Raw genomic sequence first — 21,900 nt, 5'->3', positions numbered from 1 at the left:
CAAAACGATCAATTTGAAGACATCACCTCCTGGCTTTTTGAAACATGGCGGGCATGTTTCACTATTTTCTTGACTAAGTGATTCGATCAAACGAGAAAGCAATCTGTAGATTTATCAATGAAGAAAGCACGCCAACTGCTTGTGTGCAATTTCTGGATTGTTGTTGCTAAATTAAATTACAATGAATCAATAATTTGTCTTATCAAGCAAAACACAATTTAATTAATTGGGTTCTGGGAACTTGTGGCAATCACTATTTTTTGTCATTTTTTACACCAAACTTTAAGTCAAAACTGAAACTAGTCATTGGTTGCAGCACTATGTGTATGTGTCTAATGGGCACAGCCATCAGACTCTTGAGTTGGTTCTTCTCCAGAACCTAACCCTGAACCTTTTCTGTCCCAACCACCTCTTTCTTTATTGTCTCTGCCCTCTACTGTACACACACATTAGTTTCCTCCTTTTTCTCCAGCTCCTTTTCCCTCTTCCTGCTTGCCCTCTCTGCCAGCTTTCTTTATCGCTGACAGGGCAGGGCTCTGTGATTTCAGCTGGAGTTCAAACTACTTGAACTTTGTGTGTGTGCGTGTGCGTGTGCGTGTGCGTGTGACAAAGCACTTTTGCTCAGTGTTGTTCCCAGCCATGTCGATCTGTCATCCGATACTCGGGGCAGAGAGTGTCAATCACTCCGCGAGTTGTAGCCAGAAGTACATCTCAGCCTTAAGTGCTCACACGCCTCCCTCAGGCTCTCATTAACACCGACACACAGATCAACAGACATGTGCTCTCACTCTTTAAGAATTCAAAGCGAGAATGGATTCTGTTTGTACAATTTCTTCTGCGTGTGTGAATGAATCCCCCTTGTTAGTCCTCGTGCCAAACAGCCTCCTCATTACCAGCTGCTCTGGCGGGCTTTCTGTCCTGTGGTGGCGTGGTCGCTCACGGAGGCCTCACCAACACACAGGTGACTGTGAACCAACAGTTTCATCAGAGATCTGCTCCAGCACGTGACTGCATTGTGTCACAGCAGCTGATATCCATGGTAACACAGCATTGATCAGAACGGGTGGTGAAAGATATCAGTTGAGTAACGTAATCACTTGACCTTTTACCTGTTGTTATAATCTGGTTGTTTAAATTATTGTAATTTATCAATATGTCTGATATTTGATGCAAGTGAAGTTTCAGGCCTAGTATGCCTTAGTGTTTAATAGGTCTGCACCATATGAGGAAAATACGCGATAACGTTGTTGAATATCGCGATAACAATCTGGCTAGCGATAAATAAACAGATATTAAAGTGTACTCAGTTCTGCCTTACTTTCAGTATACTGCTTACATGCAACAAATTGCTTGTTGAATAAAAATAAATGAAAGGGAAATATTTCCAATATTCTTTTATTGAACGTTAAACTGAACACAAAAGGAACCAATAAAAGAATAATATAGTTACATTTCTACAGTGTTTTACTGATACTCCACCTCACAACCTCTCGTCTGTAAATAGTATCTTTTCTTGTATTTTGTTATTTGTTTCATAATCTTCAGCGAGACTGTGTAACCAAGACTCTTGTTTATTCAGGCAGCCAAACTGACATCTCTGGCATTTGCTGACCTGTTATTGAGTTACTGTGGTTATCGAACGTCTTACATGAGCGAGTGGAGTGGTTATGAAATAGGATTTCTTTTAAAGCAAATGTGGCTGTAGTTGAATGATCAACTTTGTACACTTGGAGATTCCCAAATTGTTTGTATCGAAGCTGAACATAATGAGTCATCAAGTTTGAGGAGACTTTGGCTACTGATGCATTTTACCCAGACCTCTGCTGCCTCAGTACTGCTCCATCTGAATGACACATTTCCATTTTATCTGTGACGAGCTGCAGACGGACATTGTTGCATACGGACTCGCCTTTCCTTTGTCATTATGAAGAAATCCTCACAGCTCAATGCAAAGCAATAATCGTCCTTATCATTTCGCCCTGTAGCTGAAAACCAGTCGACCAAGAGAAGAGGATAGCATGACAGCATGTGTATGACCTTTCAGTGGCTAAACTTACCTTGGGCTCTGTAAATTATTAGAGAAGTTAAAAACACAAAACCGTGAGCGTTAGTAGAATCTTAATAACAAATGCAAATCATCTTTTTAATGTAAAATGATAAAACTGGCTCTAATACTAGACCGACTCTAAAGGCTACTGGCTCAAAACAGATGTCTTTTATGCTCCCGTATCACTATTTCTCAGCAGTTAATAGTTGGATGTAAGTCAGACCTGTACCAGCTTCCTAGCTGCCTCCAAGTGCCATATTTCAGGAATTTTAATTCATGAACACTCATCGCTCCCCTACAGCCCTCAAAGCCAGGCAGCTGCCCTGCTGTTGACCATGTGATGGTTCTAAAGCTTTGGTAACTGAAGAGAGGGGGGGGGAAATCATCATCTGGTCTTGATTTGGGCTTCCCAACCGTCCACTGTTTCCTTATCGCACAGGAGCAGAGCGAGATACACTTACCGTTGAGTCCATAGATGCTGTACCAGAATGTCATTTATTATTGGTGCTACTGGTTCATGTGTTTATGACGATGGTCCCACTTGATTCTATTGTTGCCACTGCTTCCAGTTGAACTTTAATCTAGGTTAAAGCTACCTGTGAATCAGTGACTTTATTCTTCAGACTTTACTCTAAAGGTTTCTCATGTCTCATTGCAGCTTATCACAGACGTAAACATTGTTATCACGATAGATTTCAATGATTTTGAGGCTCTTGCATTTGAATTGACAGGGTCTTTCTCTCACACCCCCTGCCCATCCGTGCTGAGTTATTTAGAAAAACACTCCTGCCAAGAATGTGTTTGTGGCGGTTAGATATACCCTGATACCTGCAGGTTATAAGTCCTCTAATGTGTAATCGGTGGCCCGGCCAGGTCAGCTGCCCCGCATGGCTGGAGTTTGGACCACAATGATTACTAATGTGAGTCCCTCTGCTACTGTGTTTGAGTTTTACATCCTTTCAGGTTGACCTGAAACACAATTTTCCTCTTGGCTTTATTTTTTCCAACCGGTTGCTGTGTTGGATTAGGTTGGATATTTCAGCCTCCAATAAGTTGTTTTACAGAAGCTCCCCTGCGCGCCTGTTTTGTTCCTACACAGTACAGGCTCCTCCAAAAATGGCTTCCTCGATGATCCTGGAAGAAAAGAGGAAAGAAGTGCAAAGGAACAGACTTCAAAAGCATGTAGGAGGCACACAGAGAGGGAGGGAGGGGAGAGACTGGGACATTTTAACTGGGGAGAGCTAAAGTTAAGACATTGCTTGTAAATTCCTCTATTTTTTTTTAGGTGTTCTCCTCCTCTGCCGGCCAATATTTCCCCTTGCTCCTTCCGATTGTTATCATGTCTCGCTGACTCTCTCCTTCTCTTTTTCGCCTTACTAAAGAGGAGACCCTGTCACTCCCCCTTCACCCGCCTGGTCCAGAAGTATTTTTGGAAGTTAATGAAAAGAGAAATGTGAACCGCCTACCCTTAAAAGGCACGTCTGGGTCAGCTGGGTGGAAACTTGTGTTATTAATGTCCTTAACATTTTCTATGCGAGTGGGTCATCTGTGATTGTAAGTATGTGTGCATTCGGTGCTGCGTACAGCACAGGAATGCTGTGGGTTGGGGGGGGCTAGAAGGGAAGGAGGGTGGGCTAGCAAGCAGGCCTACGTCTTCAGGAAGGGAGGGGGGTCAGGGGCATATTTGGCATATTTCAGGAGCCATTCCAGTCTGGTTCAAGATGCATTCTTCTTCCTAGAGATCGGGCTGAGCAGCCAGACAGACAATGATCAAGGGGAAGAAAGGTGAGCAACACGCTCTACTTCCCATCAGTCTTGTGATGCTGGTTGTGCAAGATGGTGCAGAATACACATGGCAAAAATAAAATAAAAGCCACCTACACAGGTGGTAAAAAGATACAAAAACACCACCTCTTGCCACCTCCACACTGACAGATGTCTAACCCACCACGTCAATAATATCCATAAATGGCTAAATGTTGAACCGACGTCCTTCACCCAGCAGCAGGGTTTGTGTGTCTTGGGTACCATCGCTACAATTTAATTAGTGTTTATATGCAGAGAGCTGTAATGTGTGTCTTTCAACCTCTCTTCCGTGGCATTATAGGCACTGCTTCTCTCCCCTAGAATTTATGATGTTTTAGTCTGTTATTTGCAGTCGGATGAATACTGACTGACATGACAGCGGTTGGCAGGAGTTCACTGCGGCGGTACCAGTCCCGTGCTTAACAGAGGTCGGGTTCATTGTGAGGTCCTGAGCCAGAGTGTACAGATGTATTCCTAACCGGCCAAAACTTGTATGTTAAATTATTTTGTTTCTAAAACAAGCAAAACACTTCCCTTTTTGTTTTCCAATTCACTGTCTCCAATCAAAATGACACTAAAGTAAATTGATAACAGAGAAAACTCGGAGAATTAAACATTAAATACTTCTACTTGGTGGGTGCTTATTGTCCTGACTTTGGTGCTGCTGTTTCTGGGTGAGGCCCAGAGAGACGACATCAAATGCGCCTGCTGTCTGTCTTGTGCTTTTGATGCGTCTGATGTCTCTTTATGTTTTGATCTTAGTTGGGAAATGTGGATTAGGGAACCACCACAACTGAGACAAATTAAAGGAGAAACCAGAATAAATGAGTGCGGAACAACTTCAGATGCTTACAGGATGTGTTTGAGTAAGAAAAGGATGCGAGTCATTTTAGATCTCAACCCAACTAAACACCTGCAGGAGATTAATGTTTTTGACAAAACTGTACACCACCACCATCAAAACTCTTTTAGAAGAGTGGTGCTCACCCCTCAAGTAGAGCTGCACAGACTTGTAGGATCTATGCCAGGGGTGTTCAATTAAAATTAAAATTGGTTACAAATAAAATGTCCTCCCTGCAAAGATCCAAACCTCCTGATATTTAAATTGCATCCTATAGCCTACCCCTGCATCTATAAAATAAAATCAACAAAATGCATTTTCTACATAATTTCAACAACATTTATTGTCAATTTCCAAAGTAGTATATTTTTCATGTGCAGACGCATTGAACTGTATGAAAACAACACATTTACCATAAATAAAAGAAGTCCTGGCACAATGAATGTAAGGCCTTCATTTCAAGTAAAAGAAAACAAGACAGAATCTTGTGAATAAGATAAAAAGAGGCCGTGAAGCTCATTATTTATTTGCACTAATTAGCATAATTGGTCACAGGTTCTGATGGGATGTCACTCGGTCCACCAATTGGTGATTCCCGATCTTTGCCAAGGAGCAATACATCCGTTGTGTTTTCCCTTTTCATTTGTCACCTATTTGTACTCTTAGTGAGGCTCACAAATAGTTGTTGACTGCCTGAATGAACATGATATAAAATGTGAAATATTTGAGTAGAAAAAAGAAATGCGTCCTTCTTTCATGTCTCTGTCCAGTTGCCAGACAACCAGCAGAGGCTCCAGAAAGTTACTGGACACATAACCCCTCTGTTAAAAAGGATCGTTTTTGTACTGATTTCACAAACGAGATATAATGTGTCACTTAGTGAACGTCAACAGAAGGAATTAGCAATTAAAAACAGAGGAACAGACTGAGACGTGAAGGAAAAGAAATATGGACTTTGGACGAGTGATACCTGTGTCAACATGCTCAAGAGTGGCCTTCATAAATTCACTATGCTGTATATTCTAGCTTTGTGAATGTGGGTGTGTGTTTTGTTAATTTGATCATACGTGACTTTGGATCCTCACATGCAAATGATCAGTCTGGTGAGGCACAACCTTAACTGTATGAGGGATATACACACACACACACACACACACACACACACACACACACACACACACACTCGCTCTCACACACTCCTGTCTGACCTGCTCTAATCCTTGGATCTCCAAGGCGGCTCTCAAAATAAAATTCCTCCCGCAGATTATTTTTCTTGTGATCAGAAAATATACATGTTCTCAGAGAGAGGAATGTTCAGACGCCATGGCAACCTGACGATTTTTCACTCCCCCCCCCCCCCCTCCTCAGTTTCTCTCGTCCTCGGCTGTTTTGTCTTTTTGTTTCTACTCAACTTGATTTTTCTGTTCCCTTTTTTTGTTTTACTTATTCACTTTGTAGACTGGTCTGCAGTATGTTGTTAAATCTAATGAACTTTAAACAGCTTGTCAGAACTTTTTGTTTTAAGCACATGACCTTTTATCTGCTTTCCTAAATTCCCTCCTTTGTTCTCACCCGCCCTTATTTTAAACTAGTAAGATGTTTTTCTTCTTTCCCACAGACATCCCTCCCTTAGTTCCTCCATCCATCCATCCATCCATCCATCCATTAGCAAGTCTGGTTTTAGGAGCTTTCATCATTGTGGTGCTGATGCATGCAGACCCCGACTGCTAGGCTATTTCCAGCCTCTCTTTCCCCTCCTCTGTCCCCCTTTTCCCCCTCTTCTTCTCTGCTTTGGTTTTATTTTGGAGGAGAATTGTGCCTTTTTTTTAAAGGGCAGCTGAGGGCTGGGTTGGCTGGTTTTCCCCTCCATGCCAACATTGCTCTTTGGAGCTCCTTCTCATGCTAGTTGTCCTGACCAGGGGAAGTGAAGCATCACAATGCGAGCCACGGCGAGGCCATAAAAATAGACTGGTTTAAAGTGCAGCTTTTACTTTGAGAGACGTGCGTGAAACCCTTTCATGTCCAATGTTTTTGTAGTAGAAGGAGAAGAAGAAGTTTGGCTGATTATAGCTGCACTTAACAATTTGTATTAAATTTTGTTTTCACTTTTGTTGGACAACTGATAGTATAGAGACGGACAGGAAACAAGGGGAGAGATAAAGGAGTATGACCTGCAACAAAGGCAAGGATGCTCCATTAATGATTATTTTTAATTGATTCATTTGATTGTCTTGTTGATTTTAATTGTTTACTTGAATAAATGTCTGAAAATAGTGAAACAGTGGCCTCAATTTTCCAGAGCTCAAGGTTATGTCTTCAAATTAGGGGCTGCAACAAACACTTATTGTCCTTAGCAATTTATCTGCCAATTATTGTCTCGATTTTAATTGTTTATTAAACAAAATAAAAAGTGAAATGGTCATCCCTGTTTGAAAAAGTAACAAATTAAGTATAAAAAGCATTTTATTAATGTTATTTATTACAATGTAATGTTATTAGATTTTTACATTTGAGAACCCGCAAACATAACTTTTGCTCAATTTAATTAACTGACTAATCGAATCAGCATTTGGTCTTGTCGAGTTTAAAATAGCCTCAGTCACTGGAACATGTCTGTACTAACAAACACATTGGATCACTCACAGTGATAACACACACATACCGTACTCCCCAATTTGCTTAGAGTGAAGCAGACAAACACACACAGCGACTCAGACTATGAGCGAGTCATTGGCTCTCCTCTGGTGGTCCCTTAATCAGCCCGGCACTTCTTTTCTTTTTATCTCTCTGTGCGTCATTTTAAGGCTAAAAGTCACCTAACATTTGGTTAACTATAGTTCGTAATAACTGTATAGTATTTTAATTTTTTTTATTTATCTTTTTGGTTGAATTTTTACATTTCATTTTATTATTATTGAATAACACAATTCTATTTTATTTATTTTTTACTTTTGCAGCATTGAATGCCCGTTGTTTGTGTGAGTACATATGTGTGTGTGCATGTGGACACATTCAGACACAGGAGCCTCACATGAATCCCATAACACTCTCAAGTCCCTGAGTGGCTCATTTGTGCACTGTGGAACATTGTGGAGTACCAGGCATATTTTATGATCCAACCTTCAGCCGGCTCCTTCTCTTTCTCCCAGCGTCTGGGTTTATTTGTGAAGCTAAGCCGGTCTTGGCCATCCGTGCCCACCTTCCCTCTTCTTCCCTCTTCAGCAATATTTAAACATTGCATTTTTGACATTTAGTTGATGTCTTTATTCAGAGTAACATACAGTGAGTGGGTGCAGAAAACTTGGGGCCATGGGATGATTTACACAACATGGTTTGTCACCCTGTGAGAAGTTTCCACTTGGGTTGACTTGTATGTATGTATTTACTGTATGTGTGTATATCCTCCTCTTGAAGGCTTGACAAACAGGCCTACCACATGCGGTGGTGTGTTTTCACCGCTTGAGCAAACAAGGGTACAGCAGAGCCCGTGGCAAAGAGTGACTCTCGCCCACCCACTTGGACAAACTCGCTGTAGTCTTTACCTCCTCGTTTTCACCCTCTAGTCATACATTTTTTTTCCCTCTCTCTAAACCTCTACAAATCTTTTGCAATTCAACCTCCAGTTGCCTCCCTCATCCCTACTTGTCTTAAATACTCTCTCTTTCTCTGCCTCCTTTCCTCTGTCTCACTCTAGGTGTGGACTGAACAGAAGAATGCAGTTTAAATGAGTGTTTCTTCTCTCCTGCCAGCCAGATGCATCTTACACTCCCAGCCATGCCAAGCTTCTGAGACATAATTGACCTTAAAAGGAAACAATAGCGGCCTATCACTTCTGCATTGGCAGGGTCCAGCTTGTGCACACAAAACACAAGGAAGAGTTTCTTTTCTTTTTCTTTTTTTTTTTTTAGGTGTATACGGTCTGTACAGGGCCGTAGCCAGGATCTTTAGAAATACCAGGGTTATGAGTCTATAGTTAATTAGAGGTCTAGATGCTGTTTCAAGAACCACAATGCACAAATCTTTACAGGTAGTTAAGTGTGTGGTCTGTTTTACTTACTTTGAATTCTAACAGGTTATTAAAACAAATATTATAATTTATTCCCCACGTTCCAACAGTTGTTGGAATTTTAAATCATTAGTTACAGCCCTGGTGTGTATAAATATCTGTATCAAACGTTCTAATGAAACACTAAGACTTAATCTTTGTGGTCAGAAAGGATTCAGTTAGCATCCTCAACAAAAAAAAACCTCTTGCCAGCAAAGTCACCTTGAGATAAGATAAGAAGAAACTAACTCTTTGTGTCTTTCAACATGCTTTAACATCCCCTTTGTTAGATTTCTTTGACAGGCAGTCCTGCCTAAGTCTTATTTGTTCAAACATTTGACCTTTAAAAAAAAAAAACTCCTGACATTTTACCTAGTTTACATGCCAGGTGTTTGTTAAGGGTTTCTTTGACGTTGCTAGTTGTCATATTACAGGTTAGTATAAATGAAAAATGGTCGATACTGATCTCTCTGTGAAGTCGGCAGTAGTGTGTGTGAAAGCCTCAGCATTTATTTGTGGAACAGGCAGGGCTGAAAGTCATTAGATTTTAGGACGGGTTCTGCAGGTTCACGGTGAAGTTAAAGAGGTAGATGGTTTTCCCTTTGACAGCTCATCAGCGTGTAGACAAATTCTTACTCCACCTTGCCACTGAGCTGGAATGCAAATAGCAGCAGCAGGAGGAATGCTGTTCGCAGTCTTCACTGGCAGCGAATGAAAAATCAATCCCTCACTCTATTCTTCTCTGGTGTTCCCTCCTCCTTTCTTTTGTTAGCTCCTTCTGTCTGCTACTTTCTGGATCTCTGCTTCCTGTCTTTCTCCTCACTGTGTATCTGCTTACTCTTTCTGCCTCTCTGTCTTTTTCCCCTTGTCCCTCGCTCTCTCGCTCTCGCTCTCTCTAGGCATCCTGTTCACTGTGTTTGATTTGGGCATTCCTTTCCTCTCCGAGCAGACAAAACAACCCCAGACCTCTCTGAACTGCAACCCCCAGTGCGTGCACACTCTCACACAGACACACACTACATATACACACTCTCCCTTCTGCTAATCACACACAGGAAATGGGCTCACATGCAAACGAGGCCCGCCTGGCCAGTGGAACCCAGGATGGAGTTTCAGGCCTTGAAATGTTCTCCAGAGGAGGAAATTGAACATGATCTCTCTCTTCCCCGTTCTTTCATTCTCCATCGTTTCCCCTCTTGTTTTACCCGCCATGGTTCCTACTGTCCTCTTTTTTTCATTTTTTTATTTTTACGCTGCATTTGAATGCATCCATTTTGCCATTAAGACCACCTAATGGACACGTACAGAGTTTCTCCTCCTTGGAAACATTGGTGAATGTAACATCTTCTGTGCCACTTATATTTGAGTGAAGCAATATGTTGGAGGTTGGCTGTTCAAAACATGTGTATAATAATAATAATAATAATAATAATAATATAATTATTAAATGAGAAGGTGTACCTGCCCAAATTTTAAATTGGAGTATCTTTCACATAAAGCATCTCTTGCAATCGGACTGTGTGTGTGTGTAGGTGTGTGTGTGTGTGTGTGTGTGTGTGTGTGTGTGGCCTCACATGTATTTGTTTGGAAAGTGTAGCAAGTGCTCAAAAAGCATACACTGATAGCTTATCAACTACCTTTTTATTATGTGGGATAAAGCCGTGCTCCAAGATAATCGCAACACGATAAAAAGTTTATGCAGCATGAAAAGGGAGGAGAAGGTTATTTGTGCTGCGTTAACACATCTGAGTTTGTAGTTTCAGACCAGAAAGATTGCTTTATGATATTATTAGCACACTGACCGGACATTAATTGTGGGCCAGGACAAGAAATACACCTAGATCAATAAATATACAGAAATGTATCTTGGTGATTGTTGATGTGTTTTAACAGATAGTTTCACATATTGAATGCAGAGTGTACTGATTTGTGTGTTGACCGGACACGATACATTTGCCAAATGTTGATGCATAAAAACACTGGACAATATGCTATAATGACGACAAGTACTCTATAAGTTGTGTTCATGACGCATAAATGTATGTAAGTGTGACAACTGTTAGGTGAGCTGACGGCTGCTTGTTCAGAGACGGATGCGGACCCTGGAGGAAGTGCCACCTCACACTGTTTCAGTTTATTCTGCTGAGTAACGTAATGAATCCTCCCCAGCCTGACATGCTGTGTGCGTGAGGGAAGCGAGTGGGAGCGATGGATGAGAAGGAGACAGCTGTTTTCAGTCTCGCTTGGTTACGGGTTGGCTAACTGTCTGAATGAATAGCTCAGACCCCCCCCTACACACACACACACACACACACACACACGCTCACGACCCAACAACACATACAAACACAGACAAACATGTGGTCTCGGGTCACCAGGGTATTTGGCGTCTTCTGAAATGCTAAGAATGTGTCGAATGTAATTTGTAAAATCACATATTTTCATTCAAACGAGTGTTTATCACACAGTACACAAAAACGCTGGCTTCGCACTCAGAGGAATTACACGTTTGGTTTGCAGCGAAGGTTTCATGTGTAGCGTGAGAACGTCCGATGATTCAGCAAAACCTGTGTCGGTGTTTTGCCGCTGCCCTCATGAATCTAACAAGACCGAGATGAGCGCTGTCTCCTTCCTGTAAAGAAAGGATGTGTGGGAACAAACGGGAAAGGATGACACAGAGAGGAGTTGAGAGTGGCATGTAGCGACTAAAAGACTGGTTGCGTCTGTCCATCTGTAGCTACTGACATGATCGAAGTGTCAGTATGAAGTGTTTAGTCAAGAGAGCACCGTCTTTCTGTATTTATTTACAATCTTTAAAGTCTTGTTCTAGCTGCTCTGATGTTAGTGTTAACAGATTTCGTTTAGTTTCCCCCCCCCCCCCCCCCCCCCCCCATTTCCTCTTCCTCCTTGCTTTTAGCAAAAGTCCCATTGTACAGGTGACAAAGCAATTTCAACGCAAGGCCTCATTGCTTGTTATGGAGTTTTTAAGCATCTCATTCGGTCTCCATCAGCAGATGAAGTTTGCTTAGTTGTAATGGAAACTGTAGATGTTCACATTCATACATTATTCTGAGCACCACTTGGACTTTGTAGTATGTTGTATAATGTATGTAATGTTCATGTTTCGGAGTGTCCTGTTGCTGCTTACAGTTCGCAGGAATGTTCCCGTTCTCCTTCAGCCTCCCCCTCCCTTTCCTCATTTCTTCCTCTCCCTCCACTTCCCTCTCTCATCCTTTAAATTCACTCCAGACTTCAGTCTTAAATCTGGATTCTCTGCGCTTAACCAAACATATGGAATGCTACTGTAGTGGAATGCTCCAAGTCTCGTGTTTGTGTGTGTGTGTGTGCGTGCAGATGAGAGCTTCTCGGAGGATGATGATTATGATAATGGTGCGTGTGTGTGTGTGTGTGTGTTTGTGTGCCTCCCCTGAGAACTGAATAGGGCCTTCTGTTGTCGTGGCCAAACACTGCTTGTCTGCTCATGCATGAGTCTATTGCAAAGCCTTCCGAATGCGTCCCATATCTGAGCAGTTCGCTCATTCTTTAGCCCGATAGCTTGACTGTGAACGATCTTCCCCACAGTGACTGCATTGTCAGCCCAGACGCAGGCTCGGGTCGCTTGCCAACTGCCAACCATAACAATGGTGAAAGATGGCATAGGTGTGTGTGTGTGTGTGTGTGTGTGTGTGTGTGTGTGTGTGTGTGTCTTGATATTATGATCACCAATAAGTCCACTTTAACTAACCTTATGCCCTGCTTGTGTGTTTTTGACCACAGGATGGAGACTTTGCAAAGAGGCGCTTAACTTGCGACAGGATGCATTTAAGATGTAAGTTGTTATTTTTTGTATTTATTCTTTTGCTTTTCTGCCTTTTTTATTTGACAGAGGGCAGTGTATAAATAGGGGAGAGAAAGAGAGGGGTATGACATGCAACAAAGGTCCAAATGCCAGAACAGAACCCGGGACATCAGAGTTATACGGGTATATGGCATGCACTGTAACCACTCTGCTACGGGGGGCTCCATGTGGATTTAGTTCTGCTCTTACCTGTATCTGCACATATTCGGGGTGTCTCTGGGTCACTGAGATTCTGTGAAAGGCATCAAATTTCATTTAAATAAAAGAACTTGCGTGTCCTGAAATGTCCTGATCTCTTAAAAGAATAGTTCAACATTTTGGGAAATGTGTTTGGTTATATATTTTTCTCCTGAGGGCGATTACCTCATAAGATTAATAACACTCTCATTTCTGTTTGTGTGGATTAGTTTAGTTCAACATAAAGACTAGAAAAAAGGGGGGGGGAAACGACAAGCTTGGCATTTACCAAAGTAAAATAAATAGGCCTCCCTCCCCTTTTTAATGCTCACATGTCGTATCTTGTTTGTTTAACCCGTACAGAAAAAGAGAATGTGAAAACAGCCGTACTTCTGTACTGAGCATTTCCAGTTCTAGCGCTGCTCGTCTGGGAACTTTGATATGAGGACAAGACTCCAGGAAGTCACCGTGTTGTTCGCCAAGGAATATTTACAGCACCTAACTCCCCCTAACCTCAAACTGTTGTTTTTAGGAGTATTATTTTTAACTTTACAGATAGTCAGACCGGCCGCAGGGGGAAATAGCTTACGCAGACATGAGTGTGTAGATATTTTTATTTAACCCACAGAGAGAAAGAAAAGGAGTCCATTTCCCAAAATGTCGCATTATTCCCAAAATGTATTGATCTCCTGCTGTCCCTTTTCTTATAGTGACAGTACATGCTGTGTAAAATGTGAAGGGCAAATTAAAAAGAACATGACAAAAGCTATTCATCGATAATGTCCTGAATTTCAAAGGTTTCCTCTGGCTCCCTTCTCCCTCGCCCTCCACCTCTCTACTTCTTCATCTCCTCCTCATCCTCCTCCTTTCCTCACCTTTTCCTCCCTTCCTCTCCCCCTCCTCCTCCTTCTCGCCTCTTCCGCCCCTCCTCTGCTCTTTGTGAGTCTGTTTCCTGTTGGGCACAAACACCGGCGCCACACTTCCTTTCATGTAGCCTGAAGTCGCACAGGAGTGGCAAACATTTACCATACTGTGCATATATTCTGTAACATACAGTATGCGTCAGTGCGCTGAATCACACGGCTCTTAGGGACAGCAGCTGCTGTGTGTGTGTGTGTGTGTGTGTGTGTGTGTGTGTTTGTTATCAGTCCAAGTTAGTCAGCATAGACAGGGTTTGTGTCACTGTCTTACCACGTCTTACTCTGCTGTCACTTCACACAACAGTTTAAGGTCAATATGTGTCCAGGGCGTGTTCTGTGCGTCTTCACTTAGCTGCATTTACTTGCGTTTATTAATCCGGATGTTAGTTCACATCCTGCTTCAGCTGAATTCATCCTAAATAGTCCGTAACTCACAAAGACCATTACAACCGACAGTAAAACAGGAAAAGGAGCTTGTCATGTTCGTGTCCTGCTACTAATGGCACGTCCCACTTGTACAGTAAGGGTAATCGTTGCCGCTCTACATGCAAACGGCCTAATACTTACTGAAAACAAGCACCGTCTCCCTTCCTGTGCACTGGAGGTCATTCCAAGAGATATTTAATGTTAAAATATTTCAAAATCAAGTCACCCTGTAATGTGTGCACATATTAAAGTGCGTGTGAGTACATTTGTATGCTTGATGTGGAATGTAATAAGCAGCTCATCTTATCAGTCGCTTTATTCTCGTCTGAGCGTACATATACTGCTCTGTTTGTTTACAGTAATGGGACTCACTGTAATAACTGTATGATTCCGTATCTCTCCTCTGATGTACAACGTCATCATTTTACCTCCTGCTCTTTTCGTCTCCTCTTCCCTCCCTCCATCCTGCAGCCTGTGCTGCATTCCTGCTGCAGTAATCCACTCTGGCAGCTACCTGCTCTGCATTCTGTGGAGTCACTCCCCTCATCTCGCTCTCTCTCCTCCTTGTCTGCTTTTCCTCTCTCTCTCTCTCTCTCTCTCTCTCTCTCTCTCTTTCTATGCTTACCTTACATTATTACATGCCTTTTGCACTGCACATTTGCTACGTCTAAACTTCTCTCTCTCTCTCTCTCTCTCTCTCTCTCTCTCGCTGTCTCTCTCTCGCTGCTCTCTGCGCTCTGTTTCTTCCTCATCAGAGAGCCACTGAGGTCTCCATTCAGCCGCAGCAGGCAGCTAATGCCAAGGCTCAGGCTGAAGAAGCACTGCCAAGCTCTGCCAACCAAACTGTGTGTGTGTGCTCTGTGCTCTGTGCTAGGATGGGAAACAGTGAATGAGCAGGATATAAAGCAGCAGGCCAGAAGGTTGAAGGCTGTATGTTAAGAGCTATTGATGTATCTATGAATCGACAGTCTTTGTAGGCAGTTGTCGCCAGCCATCAGAGGGGGCCAGCCCGGTAAATTGACCAATCCATCATCACCGGAGAGTTTGATGATCTACTGTCATCTCCTCCTCTCTTATAGGCACAGTGGCAAGGACGTATAAATGCAGCAGGAAGGCAGGGGAATTGGGATGAAGGGCAAGGGAAGGAATGTAGCAGCAGAAACGGGAGTGTTGGGGGGCGGGCGGGGATATTTAGGGGTCACACGTTGACAGGGGAAATAAAAAGGAATAGTAATAACATGGTGGTGGTCTGAGGGGTGTCACAAGTTCCATCACAATACAATATCACATGATATGATTCTGTGCATGATTTCTACACCGTTCTGTGCCACAGACCGTTGCTTGATTTACAGTCTTTAACCCGGTCCATCTGGGATGACCATGTAAAGAGCGGATGTGAGGTATCGTGTTCACCATAAATCTCACCTCACTACTCTGGTGAGCATGATAATGCATTTGTACGCTCTGTGGCACCTGGAGTATAGTCAAATTTCTCACATTTTCAGTGCGTCTGCCAGTGACACTCTGCGGACAGTATCTTGTGACTGTAGCGTTACAAGTGTGAGTCTAAAGTCAGGTTTTACGAAGCAGTCGGTGTGTATCTTTGCTGAGGCTGCACAATCCTCAGAACGTGTTGGAAAATGTTTTAATCAGCATCTGGGTTTGAAACTATAAGTGCAGTAGTTTGAGAGAGCAACGCTAGCAGTGTTAAGACATCCTGGAACTAGATCCTACCAAAAACTTGTTCTTTGGCTTTACACCAGATCATTATGTTTTTGATGCGTCCCGCTAACGCTCAAACAAATAGTAAAAGGTAGTGGAGGTAATGAATGTAGTACGCGTCTGTAATTTTCTGTTCTCATCACTCTTTAGCTCTTAACTTTTGTCTGTCTGCCTCGCCTCATTCTTTCTCCGCCTGACACATAACTATTCACACACACACACACACACACACACACACACACACACACACACACACACACACACACACACACACACACACACAGAGACTGTTGGTTACCCAGTGTTGAATCTGACAAGTGGCATCATGTTGTGATGTTTTCATGTTCTCTTATCAGTGTGAAACGGCGACACGCATTCCTTTGGAGCAGTTTATCGTTGTGTGTGTGTGTGTGTGTGTGTGTGTGTGTGTACTCTGTATGTCTGTATGTGTGTGTGTGTAAAGTTTTGTCCTATCTAATCGCAGCTCATATTAATGTCACAGTGTGGTTGGACCTTTGCGTCTCCTTCTGGAGTCTTCCTGTCTATCACTTCACTGCTGGGACTTCCTGTGGTTTCAGTCCACAAGGAAGTCGGGTTTACTGAGCCTTAAAGTCTGAAATTATTAAAAATCTAAAATGTAATAATCTTGTTTTATGGACACATGACTTTTATTCATTACTCACTGAACACGACTGATTTAAGTGCATTTATGTTAGTCTGGTCATATGCTGTATGTGCAATCCTTCAGTAATTTATTTGTTAGAGAAGTTCTGATTATTAACATTTTATTGTCTCCATATTTTAAAGTAACCATGACGCTTTTGTTATGTGTATGAAAACCGCACTATTTAGCAACACAGCTCCATTCTCCCACATTCTAGTCAGAGTGACGCGGTCCAGTTCGGTTTGGCTTAGCTGCAGTACAAAACAACACAATCTGCTCTCCTAATCAGGGCCTCACTCCTGTTTTGCCCCAGTGCCTCGTGTCGACAGTTTTTTATGTTTACAGTGTCGGTGACCTCTGACCCCCAAACACACAGGGCAGCGGGCACGCTGGAGGAGAGTTTGGAAATATAGTAGAGAAACCTGACGGCAAATCACATGGGACATGAATCTGTGTACATCAATAACGAGAGTATCGGCAAACGTGTTTGTTTGAAGCACCTGCGCTCACATTTATTCAGAAAGTGTTACATGTTTTTAGTATTTATAAAAATAGTAGTTGGTAAGGTTTTAGACATTTCAGTAATGGTCTGAGAATGGACTATTCTGGAAAACATTTCTCCTGCAAAGAGCTGACTACACATTTGGACACTGGAGCTGAAATGATCAATTAATCAGTGAATTAACAGTAAAATAATCTGCAACTATTTTAATACATTCTTTATTGTTCAAGTCCATTTACAAGCAGAAATTCCCCAAAACATCCCGACGTTTAGCTTCTCAATTGTGAATATTTGCTGCTTTTCTCAGTTTTATTTCATTTCAAAATGAACATATTTGGGTTTTGGACTGTAGGTCAAACAAGACATTTTTCAGTACCTTTTTTATATTTATAACTAAGCGATTAATCAAGGAAAATGGATATCAATAAAGGAAAACAAATGTTTGTTAATTAACACACAGGCCTGAGACGAGCAGCAACACAACTCAACCTGATGAGAATGAAAATAATTCCGACTGGGTCCGGTCTTGATTACTAGAAACAGAGTAGGACCCATGGAGACCTGTAATCCGTAGAATCAACTGCCATGCCAATAACTTTATGCACTACATATGACTTGACTGTTTTTTGCACCATTTTTGGCGAGTGTTCAAACGGTACTGAAAGGATGCTAGAAGTAGCGAGTGTAGCAACCTTTGACCTGTTTTGATGAGCTTTCATCTGGTGTGTGATATTCTGTGTTTCTATCAGAACTGATTACATTTAAGTTGCTCCAGATCTCCTTGGCTGCATATCTGCCTGAGGCGTAGCTAGCAACTGACTGACCAGTATTCTCGTGTGCTGTTTTTTTCTTCTTTCTTTTTTCTTCCCTTGCTCTGCTTCTTGGACGCAGCAAATCTGAAATGTCACATGTAATCCTGTGTGTAGTGCTGATGTTTGATCAAGAACATGCTCTAATTCACTGTTATGCCATCAAGATCAGGAGCCGAGACGAGAAGCTCTGAGGGCTTTGAGTTTGATTCAACCTCTTCAAAGTTACATCTGCAATTAGGTCATAAACTGAGAAGCCAAAACTGTAGTATGTGTAGAACCACCATTGACAGGTCAGACGCTGTAAGTCCTCTGGCTCTTCCCTTCTCTATCTGGCCCTGTCATGTCTCTTACCCTTTCTTCCAACTTTCTCTGGCATTTCTTATTCCCTTCTCCATATTTCCCTCTATCATCTTTTCATCATGCCCTCTCGCGTAAGCAGGGTGCTGGTTTTAAGCCCGAGCAACAAGACTCTTGATGTAGAGCGACAGGGAGGGGTAGAGAGACCTAGAAAAAGCCCTGGGTTAATGGGCTAAGACCGGAGAGAGGACTGTCACTTTCCAGCCACACTTTCAAACTAATAGCAACCATAATGTTCACATAAATGATTTTCATAAGGACAGCCTCCATCTTAAGCTTCATGTTTGACCTCACTGTAAACCTTAATAACAATGCGCTATTGTTCTGTATCTCAAAAAACAAAGTGAGATAAGGTAAAACGTGACACCCGTAGGCCAATCATATTTTTTATTATAACATTTTAGGACATCTGTGTGTGACATTTTTATTGTATGAATAAAAGTTTATTTATCTTGCACCTGTACCAAACTGGTTGCTCGTGCACATTATCCACATTATTTGCAACTTACAGGTATAACCATATATGTTAGAAAGTACTATTTATTTGTAATGTTTTTATCAACAATTAATCTGCCGATTGTTTTTCTTGATTCATTGATTAGTTGTCTTTAAAATATCAGAAAACTCAAACAAATGTACTTCACAGTTTTCTTCCTTCTCTGTCTTTTTATTTAGGCTTTGTGAGCCCCTGCATTTAAAACCATAAGGAGCCACTGAACTCATTTCACAATTTAAGAGTAACAGACTGTTAACAAATGACAGGAAATCCTAACTGAAATGAAGCGAAGTGTCCATGCTGAGCATTTACAGTCATTGGCAGCCAGGCTCCTCAAGAGTAATGGAGCAAAACTGTGATGTATAAACTACATTTTTATTTTGCTTTCACTCTCTCTTATTCCACCAGAGAAATATCTGGTGGAAGAAAAGTAAAAGGAAATAATCACTACAGAATAGCTTAGCATTGATGTTGCTTCTGCTTTGTCAGTCTAGATGTATTGTGGTTAGATTCCATGTTCTGTCGCATAAACAAATCTATTCTTCTACCAGAGGCAACGTTTTGTTTACCCACTATTTCACCACATTTCAATACTTACACTTTTAAGTGGTCATTTCACCGATCTTAAGGAAAAATCTAAGCGGTGTAGATATTCCCACCCCATTTAATTTTTTCCCTATGAATACGCGTTCTTAGTTCCTCATCCATTTGTCTACTGAAATGCAACACTGAGTTTCATTTCTTCACCATTTTTCCAGAAGCGGGGCAAAACTGAAAGGGTGAAAAAAAAAAACAGAAAAAAGGAACATGACAGCACAGGAAACGTCAAACCGAACATTATGGGATGCTGGTTTTCTCTTTCTTGGAAAAACTGAAAAATGCACGCCAAGCATCAGGTCTCCACCATCTTGTGGCTTCCCGTGCTGCGCCAGCATCCATCCACTGCAGTCGCCCCTCCTCACACAACACACAAATAAACACACACAAAGTTTGTGTCACACATTCCACACATATGCAAACTGACAATAACCCCCTACATGAAGATGTGGTTGAGGCATTTTGATTGGACTGGGGCCCTTTTATTAACTACCGTTTATGAGGCAGAAGAGTTTCAAACCCATAAGTTCCAACGTCAAGTGCAAGAAAGAGAGAGAGTGGGGATTTTTTTTTTTCTTTCCTTCTCTCTTTCATGGAGAGAACAGAATGTACTGAAGGCAACAGGCAGGCAGGAAGAGAGTGGCTAAAGCCCTAATGATATGGTGTATGATTGTAACCTTGGTGTGTGTGTGTGAGTGAGTGAGTGAGTGAGCGAGAGAGCAAGCAGAGTGTATGAACCTCTTTCAACAGAGTTTGACTTCCAGGTTCGTTTGGTATTGTTGGTCCTAGACAAAATGAAGCCCCTCTGCTTTCCTGTTTCTTTGTCTCCCCCCCCCCCCCCCCATCTCTTGCATGCGTCACTCGTTGTCTCTAATTGCATCTCTATGTGTCTTGTCTTTAATTGTCTCTTTTTAGTTGTGAAACACCTAAGTGTGTAACTCACTCACAAACTCACACATTCACTTTTAGCAGGCTAGAGATTTTCCACAGGGAGGGTAGTTGTTCCTTGTATGACCTGTTTTTCTAAAAATTATTTTTTGGGCATTTGGTGGCGAGAGTCAGGAAATGTGGAGAAAGAGAGAGAGGGAATGACACGCAGCACACGGTCCGGCCAGCTGGGAATCAAACGGTGGACTCGCTGCTTTGGGCATGTGGTATGCACCCTAACCACTCCGCTATCGGGTCGCCCCATGTGACCAGTTTTTACACATGCCAACCTACGCCACCTACATCAAAGGGACGAACTAGCAGAATCAGTTTAGACCTGCAGGTGTACCCATTATGATGTTGCACGCTACAGGCAAAGAAAGTAATGGGTGCTGAAGTTTTAACACTTGCACCTGCAGGGAAGTGTTACAGTTAGTGTTTTTTTTATAGATGTGGTTAGCCTGTGTGTTTGTTCTCTTTCCAGTATCCCAGAAAGTTTCAGTTAACAAAGCTTATACATTTAAAATGTGAAATTCAAAACCTTAAACTTCAGTGGTAACACTCCCCGAAGGTGGCACCTCGCAGAAGCTGTTGCATTCCTTACACGTATACACTCTTGCTGCCGATAAACAGTCTCTGTGTCCTGCTTCCTGTAACAATGGCAGTGGGAGTGTGAAAGGTCAAGAACGGAACTTCCTTTCCAGATTTCAGGAAGTGTAAGGTGCCAGAGTCGTACAGTGTTGCAGTCAGGTTTAAGCTGTTTTCTGTGTTCTCTTTCATTTATATGGGGTTGTGAGTTTAGTTACAGATGCTGTACCGCCGTACATGGTGAAGACAATCAGAGGAATGTGTTCACTGAAATGTCTTGGTGGACTCTGTATTGTCCTGATTCATTTGATGCTCAGAGTACACTACAGTAACATTTTTAGAAAGATTTTTAAATACTCCTTGGGCCCTGGCCATGAAACCCAACAATGCCCTGGTTAGGAATGGGCTTCTGCAGAAAGAAGGCTTGGGAGAGTCTGTCAGTGGCCTGGTTAAGAGTAGACAAGGCAGAGTGAGGGTCTGACAGTGCCCTGGTTAGTCCGTCATTAGGAATGTGTCTGCGTAAAAGGGGTCAGTTCCCCTGACTCGCAGCTCCTACCCCCCTCCAGGTTTTCCATAATTGTCAAACAACGCACAGAACAGGGGAATGAAACTGTTCAAGTTGAGCTGAGTTCAGAGTACCTCATCAACTTCCCTCCCTCCGTTCCCTCCCTTCTCTTCGTTTTCAAACCTATTCTTTGCCAAACAGCTTCACACCTTTTTTGATTTCCGTGGCACAGTTTCAAAGATAAATAATACATCAAAGAAATATTAGGGTTCATGAACACTTATCTATGTGGGTCATAGATTTAAATGGAAGAATTGAATGGTCTAAGACTAAACGCCACACTCCTCCATCATTTCTTCTGCTCTAATCTCTCGCCCCTTCTTTTTCCCTCTACCGCCCTGCTTCTTCTCGTTACTTCTCTCCTCCTTTCCATCGAGCCAACCATCCTTCTTATTCTCTACTCTTGTCCCGAATGTAGCTAATGAGGCCCCGGCTCTGCGATAAGTGAATCAGGTATTTTGATTGGTTTGGCAGAGGCAGGTCCTTGCCAGAGTCGCTTTGCACGCACCGCCGCCCTTTAAAGCGCCCACTTGGCTGTGCTGGTGTGCG

The 21,900-nt window shown here is 42.3% G+C and overlaps 1 protein-coding gene across 2 annotated transcripts in view; it reads left to right on the top strand.

Annotated features, from left to right (window-relative positions):
- Positions 1-21,900, top strand: part of luzp1 (leucine zipper protein 1) — a 47,724-nt gene that overhangs the window by 5,374 nt on the left and 20,450 nt on the right. The window contains exon 2 of one of the 2 annotated variants that reach the window (XM_029460371.1): positions 12,517-12,568. The exons of the other annotated variant lie outside the window; for it this stretch is intronic. The gene's annotated coding sequence lies outside the window, so the exon portion shown is untranslated. The remainder of the gene's footprint in view (positions 1-12,516; positions 12,569-21,900) is intronic. 2 annotated transcript variants of the gene reach the window in all.

Source organism: Cottoperca gobio, chromosome 22 (genome assembly GCF_900634415.1).
Source record: "Cottoperca gobio chromosome 22, fCotGob3.1, whole genome shotgun sequence".
In the NCBI taxonomy this organism is placed as follows: Eukaryota; Metazoa; Chordata; class Actinopteri; order Perciformes; family Bovichtidae; genus Cottoperca; species Cottoperca gobio.
Note: the sequence above shows the minus strand (reverse complement) of the source record. Positions and strands in the feature narration are given on the sequence as shown.